Source organism: Psammomys obesus, unplaced genomic scaffold (genome assembly GCF_907164565.1).
Source record: "Psammomys obesus unplaced genomic scaffold, mPsaObe1.curated_primary_1811, whole genome shotgun sequence".
NCBI lineage: Eukaryota > Metazoa > Chordata > Mammalia > Rodentia > Muridae > Psammomys > Psammomys obesus.
Window position 1 is genome coordinate 23,072,607 of NW_026596095.1, and position 10,559 is coordinate 23,083,165.

Below are 10,559 nucleotides of genomic sequence, written 5' to 3' on the forward strand. Positions count from 1 at the left end.
AAACTCCTAGGTGCTGTTCCCTTGGGCTCAGCCTTGGTACCTGTCGAGAAGACCAGGGTGGGAGGGAGGGACAGTGTGGTTCTGTCATACAGTCAGCTGGAGGCCAGAGCGCGAAGAAACTAGCTCCTAGGGGCTTACCAAACACACAAGTTTATCATTTTACAGCAGTTGAAATGCTGACATCAATATTAAAATAAAAGCAAGTTTTACATAACAATCAAAAATACAAAAGACTGAAGGAAGAGACTCTGCATGAAAAACTGAGGCAGTTCACCGAATTGAGACTGTGTATGCCAGTGACGGAAATGGGAAATGGCGCCCGCTCAACCCTCCCAGGCGACTAGTAACTGTACGGAGCGAATTAGATCCGCAAACGGTTGTAAGCAAGTTCTTGCCAAACCAGACCCTTCCTCGTCTTGTAGCCACAGGGCCGCTGCTTATGAGGGGGCAACCATCTTCGCTTGTGCTCCAACCCTTTTCTCATATTCCACTCTGTTTTTGGCAGCAAATTGTGTAGGCCTCTGCTTGAGCTGGGTCTTGAATATTTGGTTCATTTAGAAGTTCTTGTATTCCTAGTAAGGTCTGTTTGATCGTGATAGCTGGCCCCCAGTCCTTGTCTTCCTCCAGGATAGACAGGCACAATGTGCCAGAAGGATCCACGTTTGGATGAAACAGTGGTGGCTCAAATTTACATTTTGGTGGTGAGGATGGATAGTCGTATTTGAAAAGCATCCGTCGCTTGGACAAGCCCCTTTCTTTCCAGGGATAGCGCACTCCCCATTCATCAGGTTCATCGTGCCTTCAGGGTTCTTTGTTGGGACAGCCACGAAGCCAAAAGGGTGGTCCTTCCTCCAAGCTTTCCTTTCCTGCGCAAGTCGGCTGAGGGCAATCCATGACATAGTCAAAGTCTCCTGGGTGACCGGGTCACATCACGGCGGTGCTCCTTTGTCTCCCTCCACCCCTGTCGCACGCAGCCTGGAGCGCAGGACCCCAGCGGGCCTTGGATTTATTAAGAGAAGGTTTTAATACAAATTAAAACACATAAATAAAAAGAGGGGGAGAGATATCTAAGAGAAGGAAAGTAATATGTACCCTGGAATGGGGCTGCTTCTCAAGAGAGAGCCGCTTAGAAATACTCAGGTTTGAAGTAGGGGGGGGGGGGGCACCTGGCTCTTTCCTCCTGTCTCGTTGTTGGTATTTGGGTACTTTTCTAGTAGAATAGCTAGTAATCCTGAGTTGTGCTACATGCTGCACTATGATAAACACACTGAAACTGACTTTCAATACCAACGTTTTCTCTAAGATACCGAGCGAAAAGAACGAATGGTGCAAATAAGAATGATTTATTATGTTATCATTTCAAACAATAAAATACTTAAAACATTTCAAAAGGAAAGACGTGAAAGCTCTCATTGGGTTGTACTTTGAATTTTATCATGACCTTGCAATGGCCTCTGACTGGATTTTTGCAATTCTTGGCAGGATAGTGCTCCTGCCAGGTCTTATTTAGCTGTAGACTTCAACCATGTGTTCGAAGTGTGGAAGAGAACTCCCTCTCTCTCTGCACCCTTCACGGCTGTGCAGTGCTGTTGTAGGTACACATTAAAGACACTAATCTATAGCATGTACCTATCTTTACAGAGTGTCACAGAGGAACATTTTTTGGTTATATGTACATAGAACTGAGGTGGGCTGACATTATTCCTTCGGAAAGACCTGAGACTATTGTTTTCCTAGTTTAATCTCCCTGCCTGGGGACGTTGGGTCCTAGTCGTGACCTCGTGTTCCTGTCTGCCTGTGATGTGAAATGTAGGAAGAGTCAGCTCTGTAAGCGGATGGGAGGGAAGAGCTTAGGGCCAGCAATTGAAGTGATCTTTCAGTCATTACCAACTGAGAAGGGGCATGTTGAATGTTTGTGTGTGTGTGTGTGTGTGTGTGTGTGTGTGTGTGTGTGTGCACTTGTGTGAACAGGTATGTGTGGAAGTCAAAGTTCAACATTGGGTGTCGTCCTTTTTCACTTTCTAACTTTTTAGTTAGTTAGTTAATTAGTTAATTAACTGATTAATTTTGAGGTAGGATACATACATGTCATGGTGTGCATCTGGAAGTCAGAACAACTTGGAGATAATGATTCCATACTTCCACAGTGTGAGTTTGGGGGATTGAGCTCCGATCCTCAGGCTTGGTGGCAAATACCTTCGCCCACCTAACAGTCTTCTTAGCTTTATCTCTTTCTTCTCTTTTCTCTTTTTACTTCTCTATTTTTTTTCCTACCAATGTCTTGCTGAATAGCCCCCATGGACCTGAAACTTGCTTTGTGGACAGAGTTCTATCTGCCTCCACCTCCCGAATGCTGGGATAAAAGTCATGTGCCAACATTCCCATTTTACCTCATCTTTTGAGACAGAGTAGCTCACTAAACCTGGAACTGACCAATTTGGGTATGCTAGCCGGCCAGTGAGCATCAGACGTCAGCCCATCCCCACTTCCCCAGAGACGGGATTCCAGATGTACACACCTGTGCTCTCAGATGTTTATGGGAATGCTGGGTATCCAACATGGGTCCTCATGGTTGTGAGGCAAGCTCTGCACTGATTGAGCCATCTCTCCAGCCATTGTTGAGATTTCACTGCTAAAGTGCCAGTAACACGAGGAGCCCACAGGCTGAATGGCAGTTGTAGGGAGTTAGGAAGCCAGGAGTTCATGTTATTGGTTAATTTTTGAGCATTCATGTATAAGTGGTGGCATGGGGCTATGAGTTTGGACAATTTATTTATAAAAAAGGGTGTTTTATATGAAGAGCTAAGTGAATCATAAAAGAGTAAAATAATTTTTTAAATAAGAAAATGTCAAATATAAGTTACCAAAAGTTATAAAGTTATTATAAGGACCTGAAACCATCTTCAAAGTCAATCTTTAATAAAGCAGAATTCTAGATAATGAATAATAACTTCACATTAGAAACTCTTTAACAAAGAGGTGTCACAAAAGGCTGATGCTAAACCTTTCTCATAGTTATGCCCTTGTAACTCTACTTTATATAATAATATTCAAGTGAATAGCATAGAAAGAAATACTATACTGGATTTTGGGTTTTGGCTCAAAGTGTTAAGTAGCTCAGGCTGGCCTTAAATTCACTATGTGACACTGAGGATGACCTTGAATTGCTGATCCTCCTTCATCTACCTGCCAAAGGCTAGGTAGATGTTCCACTTCTCCCACTCTGTGCACTGCTGAGGATAGCATCGTTGCTTCAGGTGTGCAAGGTGAGAATTCTTATCCAATGAGCTACTTTACTAGCCCTAATATACGATCTTTTGACTCAGCTTTAACTTAATTGATACAAGTTTTTAGAAATACATTCTGTTACCCATATTATTATCATAGAGTCACTGCATATTATTTTTGTGTATTCTTGAGATTTTGGTTTTAGATATTTTTGTTTTTTCAAAGGACACTTTGAATTATGAAATATTAATATTATCTCAAAGTGATCCATATACGTATATGTGGTAAATATATACTGTATATATTTTTATGTACATAATATACACACATGTCAAAATAATACATAAAATGAATATGCAATAGGGTGACTTAATTGAGTTTAAGCTTATGAGGAATTAGACATGTGAGAGTTTGTAAACATTTCCCCTCGTAGATCATTCCTTTTTGAAGATTATTCCTTTTTAAAGACTTTTATTTGATGAAAGGAGGAGAGAGTAGGTTACTGTATGGATAAATGAGACAAAAGAGACAGAGGAGACAATAATATTGAAGGGATAGGCTTCAAATTTCATCAGTTGTGCTAGGCTGGATCTGTATCTCCCAGAATTCCCTTGTTATATGGTTCAGAGTTGGGGCTGGCTTAAGAAAAAGTTTGAGAGCTATAGAAGTTGATTCAAAAGCAGTGTCTGTTACATTGTAAAGTCGGGGGAGGGTCAAAGGTGAACGGACTCTGCGGCTCACCTGCCAGCTTGGCTTGGAGCATTGGCATAGCCCTTGGTTCTTTTGGCTCTCACTGCCAGTTTCTCCGGTCCTGTGCATCTCAGTGTGAAGGGTGCCAACTCCCACAGACCACCAAAGCTGAACACTACACAGTGGCTGATATCAGACCCAATTTATCCTTGTGTGTTCTCATGGATTTTACTAGAGTAAGCCGAATAAACCTCTTGCTTCCTAATCTGGATTCAGTGTTTTATCACAGTAACAGGAAAGCAAGCGAGAACTACTCCTTTGAAAGGGATCTTAGGAGAATTTGTAGTGAATGTGTTTGTGTAGGTTCAGTATGTGGGCTTTTTGTTTGTATGGGTAACTTAAACCTAGTAGCTGCATTGTTGAGTTTTCTGAAAATAAAGTCCAGATCCTCATGTCCAGACCCTAATTATAAAAGTGTTGCATTATAGTATTTAATTCTCTTTTATGTAAAAGCTGGGAAATTTTGGGGAAAGACTAGGATTCTGGAAATGTGGAGAGAAATCTGTAGGCTGATTCTGTTGCTGCTAGGCCCTTTGAACTCACGTATTCTACATGCTCTGTTTGGCAATTTTACCAGCCCGTGTCTACCCACCTGAAGAAGACCGTTTCCTCTTTCCTGAAGGATCTGTTACAGCCTCTCCGGAAGCGGCTGTCTCATAGGACATGCCTACCCTCCTCACCACCTCCGGTTAGCAGTTGTTAAGTGGTTCTAGAACTCGAATCAGACTTAAGTCCCAACAGACTTGGAGGATGAGGTGCAGCATGTGAGCTAGGATTTAAAAAACGGTGAAAATTTTACTTCTTGATAACGACACAAACCTGGAGAACATAACAGCTTAGACTTTAGGAATGATGTCCGATCCAGTCATTAACATCGATTTGAGGTCTGTTCTTGATGGCAATAGCTGAGAGTGGCTCTAATAAGTTTTCTAAATTTTTATTCAGCTCATTGTAGAACGTAAACCCAGATGCCTTTTGCAAAATGAAGCTAAGATAGTAGACTTTCTGTGGGACACTGAAGTGTATGCAGAGACGTAGGAGAAAAGGGGTGCTGGAGAGGATGGTCGTGTGAGAGGTGCTTACCTGTGCATTATGTAAGCAGTCCAGAGGACATTGACTTGGCCATGGTCTGAGAAACGAGCCTGTGGGGATGTCTCTGTTTCATCACAGGACTATTTAGTGCCTGTGCTTAGGTACTACACTGCTAACTAGTGCCAGCAAAGTAAGTCCTCTGACTCTTGGGATTTTGGCAGAGATCATGTGGTTATATTTTAAAAAATGCAAAAGAGTTTCCAGAACACTCTGACTTGGAGGTATCTTTGCCTTTTTGCTCTTTGATCACAGAATATTTAGAAAGAGAAGATATTCTTTTCCAATTTCCCACATAGACGTTTTGACCTTAGATTGTCCCTCCCACTGGCATTTGGCCATCTTTTTCAGCAATTACACATACTTGTGACAAGGGACTGGCAACTCACCCTGCATTTACCAGTTGTTCTGAAACATAATTCTGACTTGAACAGAAATCTGCTGTGGATAGTAAGTGGTGGAAGATGCAGGCTCTAACTACTGCTGTTGAGGGAGAATTCCAAAGGAGATCAGAAACCTAAGAATGGCAAGTGCTAATTTCTGAGAGAGAAAATAGGTACTTCAATAACATTGTTTTTATCTATAAGAGAGTCTAGAAGACAAGAGCTATGCCAGCGATACTGTCTGACTAATAAGAGTGTTAGACAATAAAGACTGGGGGGAGAGCAAGATTGTCTCTGCTTCATAAATGGCTATGTCCATAAAAACATGTCAAGGAGAAGTATCGGTGAATACTTGGATTTGGTACAGAAAATGCTAGATATTTTTGCTACAAGTGCTAAATTGTGAAGCTAAGACAATAGCTGGCATCAGAATAAACCTTGAGCAACTTTTTAAAGAACAAAACCCAACTAACTAACTAACCAACTAACCAACCAACCAAGCAAATTCACCCTAATCAAGAAAGTAATCTGACCAACTGATATTGTTAATTAAAAATGTAAATAACTTGATTATTTACAGCTTCTAGATTTTTCCAAGATTTAATTTGCTTTTGAAAATTTTTAATTTTTTTTGCAATATTAAATATAGCATGACATGCTTTAAGCAAAAACTATATTGCACATTTCCTTCTACCTCAATACATGACTCACATGAAGAGAAGACATTCACAGATACAGGGGCAAAACAATGGAAAGATTACTATATATGGTGTTTCTGTTCATTTTGCATAATACAAATGTTAAAATAAATGGACATTGACTGATGAGGTGACAGCAAGTTAGAAGATATTTTTTTCACAGCTTGCTTTTACTGAGCTACAACCTTAAATTTCCTAGGGATATATTTGGGCCACAGACCTCCCATCAGTTTCAAAGGAATTCCATACTTAAATATACACCAGGACACGAACATGTGTCCTAGTAAGGCATAGCATGTATTGTCTTTCGTAACAGTATTTCAGGAAGAATCATTCTAAAATATTAGCGATCAGTTCCACCTCCTGCCTTCACCAAGGATTAGACAAGGACACTATATGACTTTAAAAGGAAGCAATTGTATGATGGCTGTTCATTGAACTGCCAACTCAATGAAATAAGATCAAGTGTTTTCTTCTTAAATCTGGGTGTAAAGGATGAAAGTATGTGGCAGGGGGGGGCTATATTAATTATGAGATATCTTTAAATAGTTTATATCTTCTAAAATACATATACTAATTCATTTCACATATTTTAAGCCCCAACTATTTATAATTGTTATAGATTCTGAGAATTTAAAATGACAAAATAGACAGACAAGTTTTTTTTTTTTTTAAGCTGAGCATATCTTTTATCTATGAGTATAAACATTATTATTTGTAAGGCACCTTGACACTATGTCGGTTCATCTAAACAACAATGAGTAGTTCCCTTCTAGGGCCTATAATCTCTCCTGCTATGAGTTTTTGACCAGGTTTACAGCGCCAAGAATGTGTTTACTCCGTGGAGTGGGTCTATATCCAATTGGTGGGAACATGGAGAACAGCAGTGCTGTAGCACCAATCCCCCTTTTGTTTTTTTCTTTTTGTTTTTATTAGTTACACTTTATTCATTTTGTGTCCCCCCATAAACCCCTCCAGAAGATCTTTTATTGTAGAGGATTGTTTTAGCAATTCTGGGTTTCTTGTTGTTCCATATGAAGTTGAGAATTTTTCTTTCCAGGTCTGTAAAGAATTGTGTTGGTAATGTGATGGGAATTGCATTGAATCTGTAGATTGCTTTTGGTAAGATGGCCATTTTTACTATGTTAATCCTGCCAAGCCATGAGCATGGGAGATCTTTCCATCTTCTCATATCTTCTTCTAATTCTTTCTTCAAAAACTTGAAATTTTTTTCATACAAGTCTTTGACTTGCTTGGTTAGGGTTACACCAAGGTAACCCTATTTATTTCATTTGTGGCTACTGTGAAGGGTGTTGTTTCCCTAATTTCTTTATCAGCCCTTTTTGTCTTTTGTATACAGGAGGGCTACTGAATGTTTTGAGTTAATTTTGTATCCGGCCACTTTGCTGAAGGTGTTTATCAGCTGTAGGAGTTCCCTGGTAGAGTTTTTGGGGTCACTCAGGTATGCTATCATATCATATGAAAATAGTGATAATTTGACTTCTTCCCTTCCAATTTATATTCCCTTGATCTCCTTCAACTGTCTTATTGCTCTAGCAAGGACTTCCAGCACTATGTTGAAGAGATATGGAGAGAGTGGGCAGCCTTGTCTTGTCCCTGATTTCAGTGCGATTGCTTTAAGGTTCTCTCCATTCAGTTTGATGTTGGCTATAGGCTTGCTGTATATTGCCTCTACTATGTTTAGATATGTGCCTTGTATCCCTGATCTCTCCAATACTTTAAACATGAATGGATGTTGGATTTTGTCAAATGCTTTTTCAGCATCTAAGGAGATTATCATGTGGTTTTTTTCTTTCAGTTTGTTAATATGGTGGATCACATTGATGGATTTCCATATATTGAACCACCCCTGCATACCTGGGATGAAGCCTACTTGGTCATAGTGGATAATATCTTTGATGTGTTCTTGTGTTCGGTTTGCAAGTATTTTGTTGAGTATTTTTGCATCAATGTTCATAAGGGAGATTGGCCTGAAATTCTCTTTCTTTGTTGGGTCTTTTTGAGGCTTAGGTACCAAGGTGATTGTGGCTTCATAGAATGAGTTTGGTAGTGTTCCTTCTGTTTCTATTTTGTGGAATAGTTTGAAGAGAACTCAAGTTAGCTTTTCTTTGAAGGTCTGGTAGAATTTTGCTCTGAAACCATCTGGTCCTGGGCTTTTTTTGGGATGGGAGACTTTGGATGACTGCTTCTATTTCCTTGGGGGATATAGGACTATTTAATTGATTTACCTGGTCTTGATTCAGCTTTGGTAAGTGGAATTGATCAAGAAAATTGTCCATTTCATTTAGATTTTCAAATTTTGTGGCATATAGACTTTTGAAGTAAGTCCTAATGATTTTTTGGATTTTCTTAGTGTCTATAGTTATGTCCCCCTTTTCATTTCTGATTTTGTTTATTTGGATGGTTTCTCTCTGCCTTTTAGTTAGCTTGGCTAAGGGTTTGTCGATCTTGTTGATTTTCTCAAAGAACCAGCTCTTGGTTTCATTGATTCTTTGAATTGTTTTATTTGTTTCTAATTGATTGATTTCAGCCCTGAGTTTGATTATTTCCAGCTGTCTACTCCTTTTTGGTGTGTCTGCTTCTTCTTTTTCTAGGGTTTTTAGGTGAGCCATTAAGTTGCTTCAATGAGCTGTCTCGAATTTCTTCTTGAAGGCACTTAGTGCTATGAACTTTCCTCTTAGCACTGCTTTCATTGTGTCCCAGAAGTTTGGGTATGTTGTGCCTTCATTTTCATTGAATTCTAGGAAGACTTTAATTTCTTTCTTTATTTCTTCCCTGACTCAGCTGTTATTTAGTTTCAAGTTGTTCAGTTTCCATGAGTGTGTAGGCTTTTTGCTATTTCTTTTGTTGTTTAGGTCCAGCTTTATCCCATGGTGATCAGATAGGATACAAGGAATTATTTCAATCTTCTTGTATCTGTTGAGGCTTGCTTTGTGACTAACCATATGCTCTATTTTGGAGAAGGTTCCATGAGGTGCTGAGAAGAAGGTAAATTATTTTGTGTTTGGGTGTAAGGTTCCGTAAATGTCTGTTAGGTCTATTTGATCCATGACCTCTGTTAGACTCATTGTTTCTTTGTTTAATTTTTGTTTTGTTGACCTGTCCTTTGTTGAGAGTGGGTTCTTGAAGTCTCCCACTATTAATGAGTGGTTTAGGTTTTATCAATGTTTCTTTTACAAATGTAGGTGCCCTTGTTTTTGGGGCATAGATGTTCAGGATTGTGATGTCTTCTTGGTGGAATTTTCCTTTGATGAGTACGAAGTGTCCTTCCCCATCTCTTTTGATTAATTTTGGTCGAAAGTCTATTTTATCAGATATTAAAATGGCTACTCCTGCTTGCTTCTTGGGTCTATTTGCTTGGAAAGCTATCTTCCAGCCCTTTACTCTCAGGTAATGTCTATCTTTGTGACTTAGGTATATTTCTTGTATGCAGCAGATTGCTATTTTTTGTTTGTTTGTTTGTTTGTTTTTATGACTGTTAGATCCTTTGATTTTGATGTTGGCTGTGGTCATAAGTGTTGTTGGTTGCTTTTTGTTTTACTGTAGTGAGGTTAATTATTTCCTGTGTTTTCTTGAAAGTAGCTAGTTTTCTTGGGTTGTATTTTCCCTTCTAGTGTCTTCTGTAATGCTGGATTTGTGTGTAGATATTGTTGAAATTCTTTTTGTCATTGAATATCTTGCTTTCTCCATCTATGAGGACTGAGAGTTTTGCAGGATATAGTAGCCTGGGCTGATATCTGTGTTCTCGTAGGGTCTGCATGATATCTGTCCAGGCCCTTCTGGCTTTCATAGTCTCTTGAAAAGTTAGGTGTGATTCTAATGGGTTTGCCATTATATGTTATTTGGCCTTTTTCCCTTGCAGCTTTTAGTATTTTTCTTTGTTCTGTATACTTACTGTTTTGATTATTATGTGGCGGGAGGATTTTCTTTTCTGGTCTAATTTATTGGGTGTTCTGTAGGCCTTTTGTATTCTTATTGGCCTCTCCTTTAAGGTGGGGAAATTTTCTTCAATGATTTTGTTGAAAATATTTTCTGGGCCTTGGAGGAGGGAATCTTCTTTTTCCTCTATTCCTATTATTCTTAGGTTTTGTCTTTTTATGTTATCTTGAATTTCTTGGATGGTCTGTATCAGGAATTTTTTAGATTTAACATTTTCTTTGACAGATACATTGATTTCTTCCATTGTATCTTCCACACCTGAGATTCTTTCTTCCATCTCTTGTGGTCTATTGGTTATGCTTACCTCTGTAGTTCCTGTTTTCTTCCCTACGTTCTTTCTCTCCACAATTTCCTCCATTTGTGTTTTCTTTAATTTTTGCAATTCTATCTTCAGGTCTTGAGCCATTTTGTTGATTTCCTTCACTTGTCTGACTGTATTTTCCTGTTTTTC

At 39.2% G+C, this 10,559-nt stretch overlaps 1 pseudogene; it reads right to left on the minus strand.

The window, feature by feature from the left end:
- Positions 1 to 437: 437 nt before the first annotated feature.
- Positions 438 to 902, minus strand: LOC129692022 (SUMO-conjugating enzyme UBC9-like; annotated as a pseudogene).
- Between the last annotated feature and the right edge of the window lie 9,657 nt (positions 903 to 10,559).